This window comes from Schistocerca gregaria, chromosome 3 (assembly GCF_023897955.1).
Source record: "Schistocerca gregaria isolate iqSchGreg1 chromosome 3, iqSchGreg1.2, whole genome shotgun sequence".
Taxonomy (NCBI): domain Eukaryota; kingdom Metazoa; phylum Arthropoda; class Insecta; order Orthoptera; family Acrididae; genus Schistocerca; species Schistocerca gregaria.
Window position 1 is genome coordinate 876,108,356 of NC_064922.1, and position 24,635 is coordinate 876,132,990.

The 24,635-nt window shown below is 40.1% G+C and overlaps 1 protein-coding gene across 2 annotated transcripts in view; it reads right to left on the reverse strand.

The window, feature by feature from the left end:
* The window catches only part of LOC126354972 (cytochrome P450 4g15-like), a 332,675-nt gene that overhangs the window by 21,769 nt on the left and 286,271 nt on the right, over positions 1 to 24,635 (reverse strand). The window contains exon 7 of one of the 2 annotated variants that reach the window (XM_050005057.1): positions 1,070 to 1,269. The exons of the other annotated variant lie outside the window; for it this stretch is intronic. The gene's annotated coding sequence lies outside the window, so the exon portion shown is untranslated. Of the gene's footprint in view, positions 1 to 1,069; positions 1,270 to 24,635 lie in introns of those variants that run through there. 2 annotated transcript variants of the gene reach the window in all.

A 24,635-nucleotide genomic window follows, 5' to 3' on the forward strand; every position in this document is an offset into this window, starting at 1 on the left:
GCTTCATTTACTGCATTTTTATATTTTCTCCTTTCATCAATTAAATTCAATATTTCTTCTGTTACCCAAGGATTTCTAGCAGCCCTCGTCTTTGTACCTACTTTATCCTCTGCTGCCTTCACTACTACATCCCTCAGAGCTACCCATTCTTCTTCTACTGTATTTCTTTCCCCTATTCCTGTCAATTGTTCCCTTATGCTCTCTCTGAAACTCTGTACAACCTCTGGTTCTTTCAGTTTATCCAGGTCCTATCTCTTTAATTTCTCACATTTTTGCAGTTTCTTCAGTTTTAATCTACAGGTCATAACCAATAGATTGTGGTCAGAGTCCACATCTGCCCCTGGAAATGTCTTACAACTTAAAACCTGGTTCCTAAATCTCTGTCTTACCATTATATAATCTATCTGATACCTTTTAGTATCTCCAGGGTTCTTCCACGTATACAACAGATGTAACTATTATGTTTACAAAATACAAGCATTGTCAAGTAAATCTTAAGGTACTAGCAGGAAATATACAACAACTATTTAATAAAACTGTGGAGCCAACATCTTTTTTCAAAGTAGGTGTTTTTCTTTTTACATTACAAGATACAATTCAGCTAGAGCAGATATGAATAGTACATTTCAATATAGTGAGAGATCGTTTAATATTAATGCAGATTGAGGTCTACAGTTCACTTGTTCTAACAGTCCTGTCCCTGTAGTCTAGTCAAAGAATGATTACTAAAATTATTTAATTTTAATAATAACATTTCTTTGTTGGCACTACCAGACATGTAAATGTATATCAGTATATGTGTGATGTGAAGTGGCACTGTAGAACAGAAACTCCATTGTTCATTGTTGCATAAATTATAAATCAATAATAACACTCATGTGCATTTTTTAACAAATTTGTGGCTAGGCACACTGCCCAATATATTTTGGGTAATGATAGTTCAAGAGGGCCAGGGTTCAAATGTTTCAGTGAAGATATTAATCTGTAGAGGATAAAACATCATGGCTTATTGTCAATTTCAATGTCTCCAACAAATCGTATCTTGGTTACTTTCATTGACTTTGTAATTGATGTTATTGCATTTCTTTTCTTTATTCAAGATTTACAAAAATGGACAGTTTATGTGGTACACAGTGTATACAGTCAACAGTTCACAAAATAATTCGTCACTCCAAACTACTACCCAGAGATTACACAAAGCACGACTTACCAGGCAAAGCATCAAAATACAGTTGTACAATATTAACATCACAGTCTTTTCTGGTACTTCTGAAAATTTATAACAGTTTTTATTTTATGGATAGTTGACATTATGATGGACGTTTTGTAATTAAATATTTCACTATGTAAACATGTGCCAATGTCAGTCAAAAGAAATAATTGAAATATATAGGGGAACTAACGTTTTTAGTAGTCAAAGATTTAAACTGATTTCCAAAATATTTTAGACATCGTTGAAAAGAAAGAAATTTCGAAAGAATCCCAAAGGTCTGATAAAACATAGTTGAAAATTTCGTTAAACAGAATATGTATTACACTCTTCTATTGAAAAGAAGTCCCTATACTATGGATTCGTTATAATGCCCATCCCACTTCTCCACCACACATACACATACACAAAATCATATATTGATAAGATTGCGTGTCTCTATGGAACATAAGTATTTGTAACAACATTAATTATCCCATAAGTTTTGAAACACTTTTTTGCCAAAATATTCTGAATTTTAAATAAGTTTTTGTTTTTGTAATGAAAATTTCTTGTAGCTCATTGTAAATACAACAAAACTAAACTTTGCTGTAACTAACGATTTTCAACAGTGTAATGCTTTTCACATTTTTCCCACAATTCCGAAAAATAACGTAATCACATGTACACAAAAGTAAAAACTTTGGACATTTTAGCTGGACTTCAGGATTTAACAGGATACATCTATGTAAAGCCTAATCATGACTCCCTGTAACTCAGAAAAATGGAAACAGTTCTACAAACATTTACAATCATTTTAAAATTATCATTGTATTATCATATTTGTTTCAATGTCTATGCATTTGGTGCCCACACACAACACAAGTAGATAGCAAAACTGAAAGTTCCCTTTACGTAACACAAACAATTACACATAACATGGTAATAAATTTAGAATTCAATAACGAATAAAATTTTCTTCTGCCTGTAAGAAAAATAGTACAGTTAATGCAAATAATTTATTTCATCACAGTTGAATCTTGAATCAGCATCTTTTTATTCATAGGCTAATTGTTAAGATTTATATTTGAATTTTATAGTACATTATGTTTTGAGCAGACTTGCAAATTCTACCATCCCTCCATCTATAGACTAATATACTCCAATGTACAAATGCACAGTTCTGCAAAGCCCCACATTTGAAATATTCATTTTTACAGAAAAATAATGATATACAGGAACATGTAAGTGCAGACAGAATTCTAATTACTAAATTATGAATTCTATAACCCACCATGGGGTAGCAAAGTAGATACAGTCTTTATTTCAAGAATGCTGATGACAGACTCAAAATATATTGATAACAAAATTATAGTAATAATCAGTACTTAATATGTTTATTGCTCCTACTTCTCACTTCATTACCATTAGGTATGTAATCATCTTCATCAACTTTTGCTTTCTGACTGCTAACATATGAATCAGGAAAAGCTTGCAAAAAAAAATAAAAAATATAACTTGAGGTTAATGCTCTTTCCCCCTCCATTAAACTTACACCTATACATCTGTCTTACTTTTTCTCTCTGACAAACAAGACTTGAGGTTTTTATAGGATGACAGAAAAAATATGTAAGTGTCATAGGGATAGATATAGTTTTTATATGAAAATCACAGTTCAATCATATATATATATATATATATATATATATATATATATATATATATATATATATATATGTGTGTGTGTGTGTGTGTGTGTGTGTGTATGTATGTAGTTTTATTCAATTGCAACTTATTGCTTATTGAATACTGCATTTCAACATCATTATATGTTATTCCAGTTAAAGTACACATAGAGCAATTGTCATTTAAATCTATTTCTCTCTCACGTAAAGAACAGGTTTTTCAATTTTCAATCATAGACAGGTGAGTATTCAAATGTTGCGAAAATTTTCACTATTTTCTTGTAATTTGTAATGCTGAAAACCCAGAAAACATCCACAAGACAAATCATTGCTTTAAGGATCATGCTTGTAAGGTTTTAATTGATCTACATTATGAAGTCCAAATCATCTCCTAGATTTGTGTTTTTGAGCATTCGCGCATTTGGGTGAGGCTTCTGCTTAATCTCAAAGGGCGCTATGTAAATATGAAAAAATTCTGTCACTTAGAAGTCATTATTTTACGTTTTTAATTGTGTTTTCACCGAAACAAAATTTCCAATCCCAAACTGACCACAGTTACCTTTTGCATCATGTCACAATTTCCTTGTTTCTCCTCGCATTTTCATGGGCTATTTACCATTTCCTTCCCTTTTCTGAGGTGTAATGAGTTGGTAAAGTGAGTATTAAATACTTCAAAAAGTGGAACTGGTAGGTTTTCCGTTAAACATAATTTTCAGCTCCCCCCCCCCCCCCCTATGAACTACGGTCCTTGCCATTGGTTGGGAGGCTTGGGTGCCTCTGTGATACATATAGCCATACCGTAGGTGCAACCAAAATGGAGTGGTATCTGTTGAGAGGCCAGACAAACGTGTGGTTCCTGAAGAGGGGCAGCAGCCTTTTCAGTAGTTGCAGGGGCAACAGTCTGGATGATTAATTGATCTGGCCTAGTAACAGTAACCAAAACAGCCTTGCTGCGCTGCTACTGCAAACGGTTGAAAGCAAGGGGAAACTGCAGCCTTTTTCCCGGGGGCATGCAGCTTTACTGTATGGTTAAATGATGATGGCGTCCTCTTGGGTAAAATATTCCGGAGGTAAAATAGTGCCACATTCAGATCTCCGGGCGAGGACTACTGAAGAGGACGTTGTTATCAGGAGAAAGAAAACTGGCGGACAGCAGGTCAGAGTGTGGAATGTCAAATCCCTTAATCGGTCAGGTACATTAGACAATTTAAAAATGGAAATGGACAGGTTAAAGCTAGATATAGTGGGAATTAGTGAAGTTTGGTGATCGGAGGAACAAGACTTTTGGTCAGGTGAATACAGCATTATAAATACAAAATCAAATAGGGATAATGCAGGAGTAGGTTTAATAATGAATAAAAACATAGGAGTGTGGGTAAGCTACTACAAACAGCGTAGTGAACGCATTATTGTGGCCAAGATAGAGACGAAGGCCACGCCTACCACAGAAGCACAAGTTTACATGCCAACTAGCTCTGCAGATGACAAAGAGGTTGATGAAATGTATGATGAGGTAAAAGAAATTATTCAGATAGTGAAGGGAGACGAAAATTTAATAGTGATGGGTGACTGTAATTCAGTAGTAGGAGAAGGAAGAGATGAAACATAGTAGGTGAATATGAAATGGGTGTAAGAAATGAAAGAGGAGGCCAATTGGGAGAATTTTGCACAGAGCATCACTTAATCATAGCTAACACTTGGTTCAAGAATCATAAAAGAAGGTAGTATAGAGGGAAGAAGCCTGGAGATACTGAAAGGTTTCAGATATATAATGGTAAGACAGAGATTCAGGAACCAGGTTTTAAATTGTAAGACATTTCCAGGGACAGATGTGGACGCTGACCACAATCTATTGGTTATGACCTGTAGATTAAAACTGAAGAAACTGCAAAAAGGTGGGAATTTAAGGAGATGGGACCTGGATAAACTGACAGAATCAGAGGTTGTAGAGAGTTTCAGGGAGAGCATTAGGGAACGATTGACACAAATATGGGAAAGAAATACAGTAGAAGAAGAATGGGTAGCTTTGAGAGATGAAATAGTGAAGGCCTCAGAGGATCAAGTAGGTAAAAAGACGAGGGCTAACTGAAATCCTTGGGTAACAGAAGAAATATTGAATTTAATTGATGAAAGGAGAAAATATAAAAATGCAGTAAATAAAGCAGGCAAAAAGGAATACAAACGTCTAAAAAATGAGATTGACAGGAAGTGCAAAATGGCTAAGCAGGGATGGCTAGAGGACAAATGTAAAGATGTAGAGGCCTATCTCACTAGGGGTAAGATAGATACTGCCTACAGGAATATTAAACAGACCTTTGGAGAAAAGAGGGCCACTTTCATGAATATTAAGAGCTCAGATGGAATCCCAGTTCTAAGTAAAGAAGGGTAAGCAGAAAGGTGGATGGGTATGTAATGGGTCTATACAAGGGCGACACACTTGAGGACAAAATTATGGAAATGGAAGAGGATGTAGATGAAGATAAAGTGGGAGATATGATACTGCACGAAGAGTTTGACAGACCACTGAAAGACCTAAGTCGAAACAAGGACCCGGTAGTAGACAACATTCCACTAGAACTACTGACACCCTTGGGAGAGCCAACCCTGACAAATCTCTACCGCCTAGTGAGCAAGATGTATGAGACAGGCGAAATATCCTCGGACTTCAAAAAGAATATAATAATTCCAATCCCAAAGAAAGCAGATGTTGACAGATGTGAAAATTACCGAACTATCAGTTTCATAAGCCACAGCTGCAAAACACCAGCATGAGTTCTTTACAGACGAATGGAAAAACTGGTAGAAGCCAACCTCAGCGAAGATCAGTTTGGATTCCATAGAAATGTTGAAAGACATGAGGCAAAACTGACCTCATGGCTTATCTTAGAAAATAGGTTAAGAAAAGCCAAACCTGCGTTTCTAGCATATGTAGACTTAGAGAAAGCTTTTGACAATGTTTACTGGAATACTCTAGTTCAAATTCTGAAGGTGGCAGGTGTAAAATCAGGTGGCGAAAGGCTATTTACAATTTGTACAGAAACCAGATGGCAGTTATAAGAGTCGAGGGACATGAAAGAGAAGCAGTGGTTGGGAAGGGATTTAGAGGAGCTTGTAGCCTATCCCTGATGTTATTCAATCTGTATATGGAGGAAACAGTAATATATTGAACAAACAGTAAAGGAAACAAAAGAAAAATTCGGAGTAGGTATTAAAATCCATGGAGAAGAAATAAAAACTTTGAGGTTCGCCGATTATATTGTAATTCTGTCAGAGACAGCAAAGGACCTGGAAGAGCAGTTGAACGGAATGGACAGTGTCTTGAAAGGAGGATATAAGATGAACATCAACGAAAGCGAAACGAGAATAATGGAATGTAGCCGAATTTAATTGGGTGATACTGAGGGTATTAGATTAGGAAATGAGATGCTAAAAGTAGCAAATGAGTACTGCTATTTGGGGAGCAAAATAACTGATGATGGTCGAAGAAGAGAAGGTATAAAATGTAGACTGGCAATGGCAAGTAAAGCTTTTCTGAAGAAGACAAATTTGTTAACATCAAGTATAGATTTAAGTGTCAGGAAGCCTTTTCTGAAAGTATTTGTATGGAATGTAGCCATGTATGGAAGTTAACTATGGATAATAAATAGTTTAGACAAGAAGAGATTAGAAGCTTTCAAAATATGGTGCTAGAGGAGAGTGCTGAAGAGTAGATTGATGGATCACTTAACTAATGAGGAGGTATTAACTGGAATTGGGGAGAAGAGAGATCTGTGGGACAACGTGACTAGATGAAGGGATCGGTTGGTAGGACATAGTCTGAGGCATCAAGGGATCACCAATTTAGTATTGGAGGGTAGCACAGTGGGTAAAAATCGTAGAGGGAGACCAAGAGATGAGTACACTAAACAGATTCAGAAGGATATAGGTTGCAGTATGTACTGGGAGATGCAGAAGCTTGCACAGGATGAGTAGCATGAAGAGCTGCATCAAACCAGGCCCTGGACTCAAGTCCACTACAACAACAATTTCCAGCTGAAGAATGTTCTAAACGATTTATTATGCCATCGAAATGACTGGCATAGTCAATACAATTAACATGTCCTACATGTACTGCAATGTCTGTCTATTGCTCTTGTGTATCTCTCAGACACGTTACTTGTAGGGTGACACGCTAAAATTTCAATGGCTTTAGTTCTGATTCTGCCACAAAGATTTTCCATGATGTATGTCTAAACTGAGACCCATTGTCAGATAGAAAAGTTTGTAGTATACTAAATTTTCTAAAATAGTTACCTGTTGGTTTAGAAATTTTCTTTTTGCTTGTTGCTTTTGTCAGTGGATTAATAAATTTAGAACAGACATCAATAATCACAAAGATATTGCAGAATCCCCCTTTTCTCTTTAATAGTGGACCAAACCTCCCCCCAAGAACCATGGACCTTGCCGTTGGTGGGGAGGCTTGCGTGCCTCAGCGATACAGATGGCCGTACCATAGGTGCAACCACAACGGAGGGGTATCTGTTGAGAGGCCAGACAAACATGTGGTTCCTGAAGAGGGGCAGCAGCCTTTTCAGTAGTTGCAGGGGCAACAGTCTGGATGATTGAGTGATCTGGCCTTGTAACATTAACCAAAACGGCCTTGCTGTGCTGGTACTGCGAACTGCTGAAAGCAAGGGGAAACTACAGCCATAATTTTTCCCGAGGGCATGCAGCTTTACTGTATGATTAAATGATGATGTCGTCCTCTTGGGTAAAATATTCCGGAGGTAAAATAGTTCCCCATTCGGATCTCCGGGCGGGGACTACCCAAGAGGACGTCGTTATCAGGAGAAAGAAAACTGGCATTCTACAGATCGGAGCGTGGAATGTCAGATCCCTCAATCAGGCAGGTAGGTTAGAAAATTTAAAAAGGGAAATGAATAGGTTAAAGTTAGATATAGTGGGAATTAGTGAAGTTCGGTGATTGGAGGAACAAGACTTTTGGTCAGGTGAATACAGTGTTATAAATACAAAATCAAATAGGGGTAATGCTCGAGTAGGTTCAATAATGATTAAAAAATAGGAGTGCGGGTAAGCTACTACAAACAGCATAGTGAATGCATTATTGTGGCCAAGATAGACACAAAGCCCACGCCTACTACAGTAGTACAAGTTTATATGCCAACTAGCTCTGCAGATGATGAAGAAATTGAGGAAATCTATGATGAGATAAAAGAAATTATTCAGGTAGTGAAGGGAGACGAAAATTTAATAGTCATGGGTGACTGGAATTCGGTAGTAGGAAAAGGGAGAGAATGAAACATAGTAGGTGAATATGGATTGGGGGGAAGAAATGAAAGAGCAAGCCGTCTAGTAGAATTTTGCTCAGAGCATAGCTTAATCATAGCTAATACTTGGTTCAAGAATCAGGTTTTAAATTGCAAGACATTTCCAGAGGCAGATGTGGACTCTGGCCACAATCTATTGGTTATGAACTGTAGATTAAAACTGAAGAAACTATAAAAAGGTGCTAATTTAAGGAGATGGGACCTGGATAAACTGAAAGAACCAGAGAGCATAAGGGAACAATTGACAGGAATGGAGGAAAGAAATACAGTAGAAGAAGAATGGATAGCTCTGAGGGATGGAGTAGTGAAGGCAGCAGAAGATAAAGTAGGTAAAAAGACGAGGGCTAATAGAAATCCTTGGGTAACAGAAGAAATATTGAATTTAATTGATGAAAGGAGAAAATATAAAAATGCAGTAAATGAAGCAGGCAAAAAGGAATACAAAGTCTAAAAAATGAGATCGACAGGAAGTGCAAAATGGCTAAGCAGGGATGGCTAGAGGACAAATGTAAAGATGTAGAGGCCTATCTCACTAGGGGTAAGATAGATACTGCCTACAGGAATATTAAAGAGACCTTTGGAGAAAAGAAAGCCACTTGTATGAATATCAAGAGCTCAGATGGAAACCCAGTTCTAAGCAAAGAAGGGAAGGCGGAAAGGTGGAAGGAGTATATAGAAGGTTTATACAAGGGCGATGTACTGGAAATGGAAGAGGATGCAGATGAAAATGAAATGGGAGATACAATACTGCGGGAAGAGTATGACAGAGCACTGAAAGACCTGAGTCTAAACAAGGCCCCGGGAGTAGACAACATTCCATTAGAACTACTGACGGCCTTGGGAGAGCCAGACATGACAAAACTCTACCATCTGGTGAGCAAGATTTATGAGACAGGCGAAATACCCTCAGACTTCAAGAAGAATATAGTAATTCCAATCCCAAAGAAAGCAGGTGTTGACAGATGTGAAAATTACCAAACTATCAGTTTAATAAGTCACAGCTGCAAAATACTAACACGAATTCTTTACAGACGAATGGAAAAACTGGTAGAAGCGGGCCTTGCGGAAGATCAGTTTGGATTCCGCAGAAATGTTGGAACACGTGAGGCAATACTAACCTTACGACTTATCTTAGAAGAAAGATTAAGAAAAGGCAAACATATGTTTCTAGCATTTGTAGACTTAGAGAAAGCTTTTGACAATGGTGACTGGAATACTCTCTTTCAAATTCTAAAGGTGGCAGGGGTAAAGTACAGGGAGCGTAAGGCTATTTACAATTTGTGCAGAAACCAGGTGGAAGTTATAAGAGTCGAGGGACATGAAAGGGAAGCAGTGGAAGGGAAAGGAGTGAGACAGGGTTGTAGCCTCTCCCCGATGTTATTCAATCTTTATATTGAACAAGCAGTAAAGGAAACAAAAGAAAAAAATTGGAGTAGGTATTAAAATTCAAGGAGAAGAAATAAAAACTTTGAGGTTCGCCGATGACATTGTAATTCTGTCAGAGACAGCAAAGGACTTGGAAGAGCAGTTGAACGGAATAGACAGTGTCTTGAAAGGAGGGTATAAGATGAACATCAATAAAAGCAAAACGAGGATAATGGAATGTAGTCAAATTAAATTGGGTGATGCTGAGGGAATTAGATTAGGAAACGAGACACTTAAAGTAGTAAAGGAGTTTTGCTATTTAGGAAGTAAAATAACTGATGATGGTCGAAGTAGAGAGGATATAAAATGTAGACTGGCAATGGCAAGGAAAGCGTTTCTGAAGAAGAGAAATTTGTTAACATCGAGTATAGATTTAATGGTCAGGAAGTCGTTTCTGAAAGTATTTGTATGGAGTGTAGCATGTACGGAAGTGAAACATGGACAATAACTAGTTTGGACAAGAAGAGAATAGAAGCTTTCGAAATGTGGTGCTACAGAAGAATGCTGAAGATTAGATGGATAGATCACATAAGTAATGAGGAGGTATTGAATAGAATTAGGGAGAAGAGGAGTTTGTGGCACAACTTGACAAAAAGAAGGGACCGGTTGGTAGGACATGTTTTGAGGCATCAAGGGATCACAAATTTAGCATTGGAGGGCAGCGTGGAGGGTAAAAATCGTAGAGGGAGACCAAGAGATGAATACACTAAGCAGATTCAGAAGAATGTAGGTTGCAGCAAGTACTGGGAGATGAAGAAGCTTGCACAGGATAGAGTAGCATGGAGAGCTGCATCAAACCAGTCTCAGGACTGAAGACCACAACAACAACAGTGGACCAAGAATATCAGTTGCTGTTGTTGTTGTTGTGGTCTTCAGTCCTGAGACTGGTTTGATGCATCTCTCCATGCTACTCTACTCTCCTGTACAAGCTTCTTCATCTCCCAGTACTTACTACAACCTACATATTTCTGAATCTGCTTAGTGTATTCATCTCTTGGTCTCCCTCTACGATTTTTACCCTCCACGCTGCCCTACAAGGCTAAATTTGTGATCCCTTGATGCCTCAGAACTTGTCCTACCAACTCATCATTGAACAAAATGGTAGTACACATTATCTGTACAGATGAAAATATGTTACTCACCATGTGAGTTTCCTTCTAATAAATCATCAGTGGTAACTGATTTGGTATCAGTGCAAGTTTGTTCTATCCGATGTTAATGTTCTTCCATTTATACTGCAGTATTGCTTTAAGATCTGATTTGCGACCTTTTTGTAATTCACTGTATGATGTTCAAAAATGTTTACAGTGATTCCTCCTACTTGCGACACATTGTTAGTGGCTATAGCGCCATTTTTAAATTTTAGTATCTAACTTTTCGTTCCCTTTTTATGTGTACATCGATCCATGGGTCAAGGCTGATATTTATGTACGATTATTAATATTTGTTATTTTAGGTGTGGTACTGCAGTATGTCACAAAAATCTACCAAGGAATATTTTGGAGGTGGTAGTAGCACTACAAAATCTCAGATCGTTTGTATTAGCGAGGGTAAACTTAAGAGCGAGCGAGCGAGTCCCCACTCTGCCAACCCAGTTACGTCACAAGGCACTTCTACAGGCTGTTTCACAACGTAGTACCGGCCCTGCCGCAGCGCGCGCTTTAAATCTGTGGCGACGCCGTCTACAGATACGTCTCGGCTGCGTTTATTTTTAGACAAATGCATTAAGACCACAAGGAATACAAAAACGATAGTTTCTTTCGAAACACAACAATAGAGTAAATAATATTAACATAAGAACGGAAGTCATGATTCTACTACAAACATAGAACCAAATGCCTGTTCATGTGAATATATATTCCTCTATTGCTATTCGTAAAACGAACCGCACATAATGCAATCAATCTGTAGAATTTAAGGCTTGTTCTTACTTTGTGTGTCTACTGAAAGGTAGAAGTATTCTTTGAGGGATTGTATTGAAATTTAACAATTATTGCAACATGAAGAGTGTTTAAGAAGTAAGTAGAAATATATAATTTTGTGTGTTAGTCCGATTTGCACTACTTTTTTTGTCACTGTCTTCGTAAACATGTCTCAAAACTATGCGTACATTGTTATGCATATTGGCTATTTACTCTGTTGTCAGTTGTCAAAAAGATTACATGGGGGATATTTTGAAGAGTATAACATTGCTGTAAACTAACAAATAAAGTTCTTACAAAAAAATAAAAGTTAATATGTAAGCGCACCTCGTATGTCAAACTTTCTGCTTAGAAGTCCAAAATCGGGGTGTGTGTTTTGAAGGAAATTTCAGCAGTGTTTAGAACAGCTAGTGCGCGCATGTTTTAAGCAACATGTCTTAGAATCGGTTGAATAGTGACCGAGATAGAGATTAGTGTTCCATCAGCATCAAAGGTTTTACGTGATTTTAAAACTGTTTATAGCGATGGGTTTCCTCATAAAATTATCCATTTCCTTCGTGGCGATTCCAGTAAACCATGCGGCTTATTTTTGCGTTCCTTCTTTATGCGTCCTATTGGGCGAGGCTGACGTTTGCCTAAATTGCAGCCGTTTGGTTGGGAGTGGTAATATAAGCCAACAGGTCTTTTTGCGTCGCCTCTTTAACATACGCTGTACTAACATTAGAGACGATCGAACGCTCGTTACTCCGCAAATACCTCCTCTTCTTCGTACTCTGCACATTTTCTTGCAATGCTAGACGATAATACATGACTTCCGGATATCGAAGTATATCAGTAAGTATACAAAGTTAACTGACACTGGCAACTAAAATCCCACGAACAGAAACCACGTATATCACTGCACGCCGATCTACACCGCTAAACAGGTAACGGGCAACAGATTCTGGGTGCCCCTGAAGTCCAGTGGCAGCGTTTTTCCGGGAAAGGCCACTTTCCCCACCAAAAGCGCAGTTCGCTCTTGAATTTACAGACAGACTATAGCACACAAGTATTGCACCATAATTTAAGAACGAAATTAAAAGGTCAAGTTGCTTTTCCAAACTTCGTTAGCCTGTGATTTAGTATATTAATGTTTAAATTGTGAAAACTCAGAGTAATTGGATGAATATCTTTCCCTAAATACATGTTTTTGAGAAAAAAATAAGTGGCGCTAAACAATAAAGCTAGAAAGCCAAAAACTGGTCAGAATGTGCAGATGTACGTCAAAATTAAGTGGTACAAGTCTCAACGTGATTAAAGAAATATTTTGGTCAGAGTCCACGTTTTCAAGAAAAACTTAAAGCGCTAAATATTAGATTTAGAAATAAGAAAATTTGTATGAAGCTTCAGTTCAACATAAAAGGAGTGACTACGTGATCCCATTGAGCTTCATCTAACAGTTTTCTAATAATTTACTACAAACTAAATTTGGAACAAAAGTGTTGTGGTTGGCAGGAGAGCCAACACCGTGTTACTAGAGGAGGCCGAAATGCACGCGTTTTAGCTCACGCAGGTTGGCGTGAGGTCTGGAACATGACAAGGGAATTAGAATTGAGAAAAACGGACGTAGCTTGTGGAATACTTAACTTTAATCCATTAAAAATGAACGTCGCTCGTGACAGTACATGATTCACAATATCAATGGTAACTGAATATGGCGCCTTGCTAGGTCGTAGCAAATAACGTAGCTGAAGGCTGTGCTAACTATCGTCTCGGCAAATGAGAGCGTATTTTGTCAGTGAACCATCGCTAGCAAAGTCGGCTGTACAACTGGGGCGAGTGCTAGGAAGTCTCTCTAGATCTGCCGTGTGGCGGCGCTCGGTCTGCAATCACTGATAGTGGCGACACACGGGTCCGACGTATACTACCGGACTGCGGCCGATTTAAAGGCTACCACCTAGCAAGTGTGGTGTCTGTTGGTGACACCACAAAAAACGTCCTTGCTTGTCGTAGATGAAGTATCTGTTATGTTAATGCTAGAAATTTCTGATTACATAACTTGATGAAATCTATTAAACAATAGATCTATAACAAATTTCAAGGCCTGGGTGTAAATAATAACACATAAAAGGTCTCTTAAAGTTGTAGTTCAGAGGTCATGTTCTACTGTCAGTACCGTTCTAAAAATTCTAGACGGCAAAGTTTAAATGCAGACGAGCTAAAACTTTTTTTGTGATTTTCATCAACTTGACTACATTCGTACAAAAAATTACGAAGATTCTAAATTGATTCACGGGTTTATAAAATACTGTGTGTCCGAGAAAGCGGCCGATTAGAGGCTACTATCGTGGGCATAGAACGGGTAACAGCAGGTGTTCCCTTGGTCGTCCACTGCGCCCGTATATAAATATGGCCTGAGAGGTAAGACTTCACTTCGCATCCAGCTACCAAGCGGCCCACGTCAGTCAAACGTCAGAGTACGCGCTGCCTCGAATTACGTCACAGACAGACTGCAACTAAACTAATTTTATCAGTTCAAGTAGGAAGTGAACTCGAGAGGACTGTACACTGTCTTGGGTCGCTTAGATTTCGCGGAAGTTCAAATGGCACTAAGCACTATGGGACTTAACATTTGAGGTCAGCAGTCCCATAGACTTGGAACTACTTAAACCTAACTAACCTAAGGACATCACACACACCCACGCCCGAGTCAGGATTCGAACCTGCGACCGTAGGATGCGCGCGGTTCCAGACTGAAGCGCCTAGAAGCGCTCGGCTACAGCGACCGGCTTACGAAAGTAACTGTCAGTGCCCCGCCCACAATGTTAACAAATCTGCGTGGCAAGTGGTTATAATTATTTTCCACTCTTTTGGCGAGCAATTATTTAGACTATCAGAAGTCAGGGCGATAGACCACTTAACGGGAACTTACTGTAGAGGTCGTCTCTGAACTGCTAATAGTGCTGTTTAGGATAGAGTCATTTATTAATAGTATAATCGTCAGGAATGTTACTATGTCGAGCATGTGAAAGTGAATCAAAAATATATCTATCAATTAGAACTCAAAATATTCATTTATAATCATAGTTCCTGACCCCACTGATTAGATAGAGAATCGAAACATTTCTTTCATTGGGCTGGGCAAGAATGCGGACTTGGAAGACTGGAAACTATGGTTAGTATGTTCTCCATCACTTTCTGGCTGACCACAAAAATAGTTCACAGGCTGCCGTAAAAGACGGCGAAAAATATTCTCCTATTACTTTGATTTATGACTGATATTGTTATTATTATTATTAACTCGCCGCACCACACAGGTGTTACGATGTGGCGAAGCATAATGTTGGCTGGGCATTCTGACCCCCAAATCTTCGAACACGCTACAGTCACCGCTCAACGTTTTGTGCCCACTGTACTCTGTCCACACGTGCGCCTTTTCAGAGGTCTTTTGGCCCTGACTTTATTATTGTGGATGACAATGAGAGACCGCATAGAACAGCGCAGTTGAAGAAGCTCATGGAACGAGAGAATATTCGGCGAATGGACTGGCCTCTCCTTCCCCCACGTTAAATCCCACCGAGCACGTGAGCGATGCGTTGGTGTTGTGGCCAGCACCAGAATGTCTTGCAGAGCATGCCGTCCACGGTTTCCACACACCCTAATAAGAACCACGTTCCGCCTTTTGTGATGTCCAAGGGCATGAATGGCAGAGACTTCAGTGTAATTACTGCCTTTGAATAAGTGCCATTCCTATTCTTCTCATTGTGTTGACACCGTTCCTCACAAGCGACTTCTAATCAAGCTGCGGAGCTATGGGGTATCGTCTCAGATGTGCGACTGGATTCGTGATTTCCTGTCAGGAAGGTCGCAGTTCGTAGTAATAGACGGCAAATCATCGAGTAAAACTGAAGTGATATCAGGTGTTCCCCAGGGAAGCGTCCTGGGACCTCTACTGTTCCTGATCTATATAAATGACCTGGGTGACAATCTGAGCAGTTCTCTTAGGTTGTTCGCAGATGATGCTGTAATTTACCGTCTAGTAAGGTCATCCGAAGACCAGTATCAGCTGCAAAGCGATTTAGAAAAGATTGCTGTATGGTGTGTCAGGTGGCAGTTGACGCTAAATAACGAAAAGTGTGAGATGATCCACATGAGTTCTAAAAGAAATCCGTTGGAATTCGATTACTCGATAAATAGTACAATTCTCAAGGCTGTCAATTCAACTAAGTACCTGGGTGTTAAAATTACGAACAACTTCAGTTGGAAGGACCACATAGATAATATTGTCGGGAAGGCGAGCCAAAGGTTGCGTTTCATTGGCAGGACACTTAGAAGATGCAACAAGTCCACTAAAGAGACAGCTTACACTACACTCGTTCGTCCTCTGTTAGAATATTGCTGCGCGGTGTGGGATCCTTACCAGGTGGGATTGACGGAGGACATCGAAAGGGTGCAAAGAAGGGCAGCTCGTTTTGTATTATCGCGTTATAGGGGAGAGAGTGTGGCAGATATGATACACGAGTTGGGATGGAAGTCATTACAGCATAGACGTTTTTCGTCGCGGCGAGACCTTTTTACGAAATTTCAGTCACCAACTTTCTCTTCCGAATGCGAAAATATTTTGTTGAGCCCAACCTACATAGGTAGGAATGATCATCAAAATAAAATAAGAGAAATCAGAGCTCGAACAGAAAGGTTTAGGTGTTCGTTTTTCCCGCTCGCTGTTCGGGAGTGGAATAGTAGAGAGATAGTATGATTGTGGTTCGATGAACCCTCTTCCAAGCACTTAAATGTGAATTGCAGAGTAGTCATGTAGATGTAGATGTAGATGTACTTCTTTCAGCTGCCTTTTGTACTGTACTGTTCTGCAGCTTGTTTTGCGCACTGTGTGGTCCAAGTTCCATCGAGCTATGTTATTTGACAGTGACACTTCATGTGAAAGTTAATTTCGTCCATTACTTTCGCACGATAATATATTTATTTCTCTTTAACTTCGAAATTTCACTGTGAGTAAAACAAAATATTTTTTCGTTGATACCGATTTTGTACACCCTTAACAACCTTTACGAATTTATGTAAACTATTATTGCACTGGGTTATGTCGGTGTGGAAATATTGGCCAAAGTATTACGTCTTTTTTATATTTGTTGGGAAGTAACCTGTGATGCTAGCTTCGCCTCTGGGCCTTGCTTTTGTTCCGCCAGAGGCGCGCTCGGCGCTCCGATGCCAGCCACGATGTGGTGTGTGTGTGTAATCGTATTGGTCCACGTGAGGTCAGGTCTTGTTTATGAGACACAGTGCGACCGAGAATGTGGGCAGACGAGTTAAGCTCCAAATAACTTTAAGAGACTGTCCCGAAATCATCATCAATTAAACCAATGCCTTTTCGTAACGACTGCAGGTAATCGAACATTATTGCAGAAGCCGATACCGTCGCCTCAGCAACATCTACAACCTTTAAGACTATTCGCATCAGATTAGACTAGAACCTTCGTAATGCATACCCACTGAATTTCATTCAGAACTGCTCAAGTGAATGATAACGCTCATCGTGTAAAATTCTAACTCGTTCATCTTGTCATTATCCTCCGTCATTTTTCCCCCGACTAGAATTCCTCACCTTTCCTATTGTAATACAACCTGTGGCCAATCTGAACCAGGCCTTGTGCGTCCCTCTACAGTACACCTTTTTTTAAAAAAAATCATCTTTTCTTTATTGATTTTCTTTACATTACATACTTTTTGTGTTGTGATAATTTCATGTAATGTGTATCTATGTATTTTAGATGCATATGTAATTTCATTTTAATTCTCAGTCTCGGCCCGATAGGAAATTTAATATCACTGTGTAATGTCAATAGCACACACACACACACACACACACACACACACAGGGGGAGAGAGAGAGAGAGAGAGAGAGAGAGAGAGAGAGAGAGAGAGAGAGAGAGAGAGAGAGAGAGAGAGAGAGAGAGAGACGGTTGAAGGGTGTTTAGGGCCAGTTCAGAACAGAACCAAGAAGAAATATATTATGGAAAAAGCTCGCCAGTTTTATTGAGAAGAGAGATAGTTATCGGTAAGAGAAAGAGTTTTGGTCAATGTAGTTTGTTGGAGATATGTAGGGCGAGGACAGTGGTATTTAGAGATAAAGCTACTTTTGCATACCCGATATTATTATTCTGTGGCTTGTAATAACCAATAATTTAAAGAGGAAAGGGAATTTGCAAGAGGAGAAGATCGCAAGAAGAGAAATAAGCAGAAGAGGAAGACCTGGAAGAGAGAGGAGATTGAGGAAGATTCATCATAGAAGACACAATATATTAAGAGCATATTAGAGCCTCAGAACGTGTCAGATACAGCTGGTGGTAAACTGGAATAATTCAGCTATGCTACAGATCATTCCAGAGTATACAGGACCAGACACATGAGTGTAATTGACGTTCGAAAATAGATTCTGAGCTGTGTTACGTTGTCGAGACAAGTACGATGTACTATAGCCGTTTATGTAGTAAACTGTATTCATGATTAGATGCAGTCATGACTGGTATTGTATGTACAGGTCGAGCGTCAGATACTGGTTGACTATGAGAAGTATGAATAAATGGGCAAATTTTGAAAGGGTGACTTTTATGTCGCAGTATTTTTAGGAGGGTCTGGAGTCGCTTCATATGAGTTATGAAAATTAGCATCGCTGTATTTGCTCCAGACCAGCGATCAACGAGACAACGAAGTGTCGGCACCAAAGATATCGGAGCAATTATCCAGGTAGGGAACAGCTAAATACATATCTGTGCAATCACATCGCTAGATGTTAACTGGATTTCTCAATACAAAATTACCGAGTATAAACATTTAAAGAGTGTCAAATGGGTGCAGATCTCTTTTGTAATGCTCAGCAGATAAAAAGACATATGTGCTGTAAATGACCAGTTCAATGCAAGGACCTTTCATAAATTGCCACGTAACAAAGTGTGTTGACACAGTGATTTACATAGAAGACGCTAGTTTACTACTTTATTACTCTGCAGACATGACAAAACTGAAGCGTAAAGAACGGTATTTTGCAAAATTATTGGAAGTAGACTGCTTCCTCGCTTTGTTGATCTCTTGGAACTATGTCTACTGATAGTCATAGGGACGTTTATCACATCAACACTTACTCTCAAATATTACTATACGATTTATATGCTTTCGTGAATAACTTACATGTATTCATTTTGTGTGTGATATCGTGTTTTGTGTCTGCAACCTCGGTCAAGTGAGTTGAAATATAGAGAAATGGCAGATGTTTGGTTGTATGCCCCTGTAGAATAGGACCCATAGCTGGGCTACAGCAGTATTGAGTTACATATAACAGTCTTTATCTAATGGTAACAGCAACAGGAACCAGTTAAAGGAAATTAGCTGTTCTTACAGTTATAAAACAAGTGCCGCTGACAACTACTTAATCTTTTAACTAAAGAAAAAAAGTACTTCAAAGTTATATGAATTTTGTTTTGTTGGAGAGCGATCTAAATCATTAACAAATAATTGCTTAATCAATCAAACAGTTTGTTTAATTAAACAATAAGAGACAATGCAAATCATTACAGTTTCAAAGAAAGTGATGTTAAAAAAACAGTAAAATTATTTATGCAATAATACTGGCATACTAAAACTATTTTTTTTCGAACTTGAAAAAAAAAATTCTGCAGTTTGCTTTGCGTTTCGGTTTTTAGTGTTGGAGCTGCATTGAATTTTGATCATTTTTATTTCACTCAAACAGTTCTAAACCATTAAAAACAGAGAGATTATATAATCGTTATTTGTAAAGTTGATGAGTTAATTTTGATTGTGATAGAGAGAGCTCACCATTTAACCATTTCCGTTAAGACTGTTTGTGACTTTTTTATACTTATTTCTTTGAATTTTGTTTATGTAATTTAGAACCATAGCTACAATCCCTCATTGTTATTTTGTAAAGAGATTCTGTTGATACTGTGTGCGTCAAATCAAGTTTCTTCAGATAAGCTCAGTAATAATTTTCTGTTCTGTTAACCAAATGATTGTTTCAATAAGTCATAGGGATGCATCTGGGTGACATCTTCGACAACCGCCGATATTTCAGTGGTTGTATACCATGGCATTTCAGGACACACATGCAGTGAGAGGCCTCTGTGCAAGGAAATTTAAAACCTTGGTATCCGGAGTACTGAGTGCTTATAAATTAGTTACACAAAATAACCTTTAATTGAAAAAATGGTAAATAACGTACTGAAATGTTCGATACAGCACTGAGTGCAGTATATCTTCAAGTTTTATTGCCACTTAACACTATTAGCCCTGACGTTCCTGTTTCGTGACATGCATGAATCAGTTATTCCAACAGTCATCATGGAATTGTATAACGGTGCAGAGAATACGCAGTATTGTTTGTTTTCATGGATCCAGATCCACAACTAGAGTTCAGAGAGAATTTTGGACTAAATATTGCAAGCCACCACCTCAAAGACAAACTGTTGTTTATTGGTACAACCATTTTACCGAAACTGACTGTGCATCACGTAGGATGCCGAGTCGGGGTTGGCCAGTTGTCTCTGACACAGCAGTTGAACAAGTTAGGTAGTCTTACATCCATAGTACAGGTAAATCAACGAGATGTGCCAGTTTAGAATTGAATATATCTATTATTACAGTGTGGAAGGTATTATGGAAACGCCTGTCATTCAGACCATACAAATTAGAACTGTTGCAAACTTTAAGAGAAAGTGACAAAGAAAAACGATCTTAGTTTTCCGTAGAAATGTTTAAAAACTGCCGACTGAAAGTGATTTTCTTAAAAAAATGAAATATGTGTTCACTGATGAAGCCACCTTCTTTACCTGGGGTAGGTGAATTGTAATAAAGTTCAGATATGGGGTAAGCAGAAAACAACTCACATAATCAAACATGTACGGTACTTGCCTAAGGTAAATATTTTCTGCGCTGTAAGCTGTAATAAGATTTACAGTTATTTATTTTTTGCTGAGTTAACTGCAACTGGCATATCGTCCTTGGACATGCCTGAACATTATCTAATGTCTCACTTACAACAATGTATGAAGGGCTTATTTCAATAGTGGTATAAGTCCATTTTTCTTCATTTTGAGATACAGAGTCCTAAAGTTAAAAGAGCGCTGAAAAATCTGCAGTTAACATTTGATATAACACATCGCCGTGACGGCAGTGTCCCATGTTACGGGGTGAATCGTCCTACACACTACTCGCCAGTTGACGTTCGGATGCTTCCTCTCCTCGGGTCGTCCACGCTGCAGGACCCGATAAACCGTTCGCGCCGTCGCCAGTCAAGTCGCTGGTAAGGCAAGTCGAACGTAACCGATATATAAGGGTGACGAGGGGATGTGGTGTATTGGTACAGGTGGCGAGAGGGAGGGCGGCACTAGTTCTTATAATAACAAACTCGTCAGACTGTCAGGATGGCGGTGCCATAGTTTGGCTAACGTGCTCACAAATAGGGCGACCTCTCTGTCATGAACGTGGTAAAGCCCAAGCCCTCCCCGATCAGGGGGAAGGGTGATCTTGAAAAGCATTCCTGAACAAACGGAAGACCCAAAAGGCGCCAGTATACGTCGAGCTAACATCACCGGTATAGGTAAAATCTGGGCGATGTGCGAAATGCTTGACGCTAAATGTGTGTTGAAATACTGGCTCCGTTGGACGATGTCCAGTGCTCGTAGGCAGTTGTTGGCTATCCCATTCCGAACATTTCGTAAAAGCCGTCGAAAGTTGTGAGCAGCGGTTCGTTATATATCGTCTGTGAAATCAATGCCGGGGCATTTCAAAGTATCTTTGAGCTGTAAGGGGGTGACGCTGTCCTCAGGCAGCCCGACTCCGATGTTCATCGCCACTGATTTTGCGATGTTGATACGACTACCAATGGCCATGCTATATATAGCTATCCAATTCAGTGCGTAGGCGTTGTCATCGCCGTTGGGAATCTGTAGGAATCAGCATGGGTTTCGAAAAAGACAGTCGTGTGAAACCCAGCTCGCGCTATTCGTCCACGAGACTCAGAGGACCATAGACACGGGTTCACAGGTAGATGCCGTGTTTCTTGACTTCCGCAAGGCGTTCGATACAGCTCCTCACAGTAGTTTAATGAACAAAGTAAGAGCATATGGACTATCAGACCAATTGTGTGATTGGATTGAAGAGTTCCTAGATAACAGAACACAGCATGTCATTCTCAATGGAGAGAAGTCTTCCGAAGTAGGAGTGATTTCAGGTGTGCCGCAGGGGAGTGTCATAGGAGCGTTGCTATTCACAATATACATAAATGACCTGGTGGATGACATCGGAAGTTCACTGAGCCTTTTTGCAGATGATGCTGTGGTGTATCGAGAGGTTGTAACAATGGAAAATTGTATTGAAATGCAGGAGGATCTGCAGCGAATTGACGCATGGTGCAGGGAATGGCAATTGAATCTCAATGTAGACAAGTGTAATGTGCTGCAAATACATAGAAAGATAGATCCCTTATCATTTAGCTACAAAATAGCAGGTCAGCAACTGGAAGCAGTTAATTCCATAAATTATCTGGGAGTACGCATTAGGAGTGATTTAAAATGGAATGATCGTATAAAGTTGATCGTCGGTAAAGCAGATGCCAGACTGAGATTCATTGGAAGAATCCTAAGGAAATGAAATCCGAAAACAAAGGAAGTAGGTTACAGTACGCTTGTTCGCCCAATGCTTGAATACTGCTGAGCAGTGTGGGATCCGTACCAGACAGGGTTGATAGAAGAGATAGAGAAGATCTAACGGAGAGCAGCGCGCTTTGTTACAGAATCATTTAGTAATCGCGAAAGCATTACGGAGATGACAGATAAACTCCAGTGGAAGACTCTGCAGGAGAGACGCTCAGTAGCTCGGTACGGGCTTTTGTTAAAGTTTCGAGAACATACCTTCACCGAAGAGTCAAGCAGTATATTGCTCCCTCCTACGTATATCTCGCGAAGAGACCATGAGGATAAAATCAGAGAGATTAGAGCCCACACAGAAGCATACCGACAATACTTCTTGCCACGAACAATACGAGACTGGAATAGAAGGGAGAACCGATAGAGGTACTCAGGATACCCTCCGCCACACACCGTCAGGTGGCTTGCGGAGTATGGATGTAGATGTAGATGTAGATCACCAGGTCGTCAGAGTATGCTTTATATCGGAAGGAGTGACCCCGTAACGTCATGCCCGTTAGTCCTTGGCGCAGGCCGCATAGGAATGGTTCCATGACCACAGCGTAAAGTGAAGTGGACAGAGGGCAGCCTTGGCGTATCGATCGAGAAATGGTGAGGGGCTGCGTAGGTCGGCCGTTGACGATCACCTTGGATGCCATGCTATGGGGTAGTCGCATGACGACAGTGACGAACGGCTGCGGGTATCGCGTGTATTGGAGGACCGCTTCCAAATAGTCGTGGTCCATGCGATCGAAAGCTGGACTGAAATCGATTGCCGCCAGCGCAGCCTTCAGATGACATGCCCTTGCCAGTGAGATCAAGTCACGATATTCATTGAGTGATGTTTGAATATTATTGTCTCCTCCTAATGACTTTTGATCGGGTGAGATGACATGTTGTAAGGTCTGGCGTTTCCGCGCCGCCAACAGTCGAGAAAATATCACAAAGTCGCAATTCAAAAGCGTCGGCGGACGGTGGTCCTGCATCCGTGAGCCACCGGACGGTTCGTGAATAGGAATAATCATCCCTTCTACAAGGGCCGAAGGAGCGGCACTACTAGGGATAGTAGTTCATGACAGATGTCCGTCCATCGGGTGGCTAATAAATGTTGAAAAGTCCGGTAAAATTCCAAGGGTAGGCCGTCAGGACCCGGAGACTTGTTTATAGCTCATTTTCTAATGGTCATTTCGTCTTTCGTAATTTCTTCCTTCAATCCACTTCCATTACCGGGGTGACAGCGCCGTAAGTCGTCTGAGAGACGTCCTCCAGTGCTGTCGGATCAGGGGTCTGAGCGGAATAGAGCTGGGAATAATGATTGTAGAACGCTGTGTTTATGTCTTGTTGCGTGGTGAGGCGATGACCGTCCTCCGTGTCGATGAAGCGTGGTCGTGGCCGTAGGTTATCATCGTTAGCCTCCGTGCCAGTTTGGCGCAGTCCAACCACCAGCGGATCGTTGTGGGATATGCGCGGAGGCGATTTTCACACGAATGCCAGGTATCCTCAACGGCTTGGCGGCAATCCTAGTACGGCAGGTGAGCGACGTTTAATTTCCGCGGGCTGCGGCTTCTCCACACTTGTTGTCACCGTAGGGTGATGGCACAGATGTAAGCTGAATGGTCCGAGAAAGCTGCAGGCCACAGTTCCGCATCCTGTTTCCCAGCAGAGCCTTGGGAGATAAATCCTGTCGATGCGACTGGAAGAGTGACTCGTGTAGTGTGTGAATCCCGGTCGGTGGCCGTGAAGATGTTCCCAAGTGTTCATCATCGGCAGGTCTCGGATTAGCGTGGCGAGTTCCGGGCACGGATTATGTCGTGGGAGTTGGTCTCCGGGTTGCAGTACTCAATTGTAGTCATCCTCAAACACCAGATGATCGTGGCGGCCTTGGAAGAGCGGGGCGACGTCTTCCGCAAAGAATCGTGTACGTTCACGACGTTTGTCCGTCCCGGAAGGTGCATAGATATTGATAAGGCGGACACCCAGTACTGTGAGTGCCATTCCTCTTGTAACGTCCCATTAGAATAATTATAAAATGACTGTGTTGATAAACCTCTTACGTTATTTGATTTTCAAACAGCTGAACAAAACTGAACGTACTTAGACATTTCTCTCTTTACTTATTCTGATCATCACTAAACTAACACACAATATTTTTTTAGCGCAACGCAATCTGACTTTCAATAATCCCTACAGAAGAATGGCCCTGACTAACAATAACCTATACCTTACATGAATCACTTACCTCACAAAAATCTTCGTTACTCGAACTACTGCAACACAGCGAGCGCCAATACTGCCAGCTAAACGAAAGATTCTAACTACGGAAGGCACTAACTACTGATAGGCATAGTTAGCAAATGAAAGATTTTGATAGAGAACAGTGTATTTACCTTAAT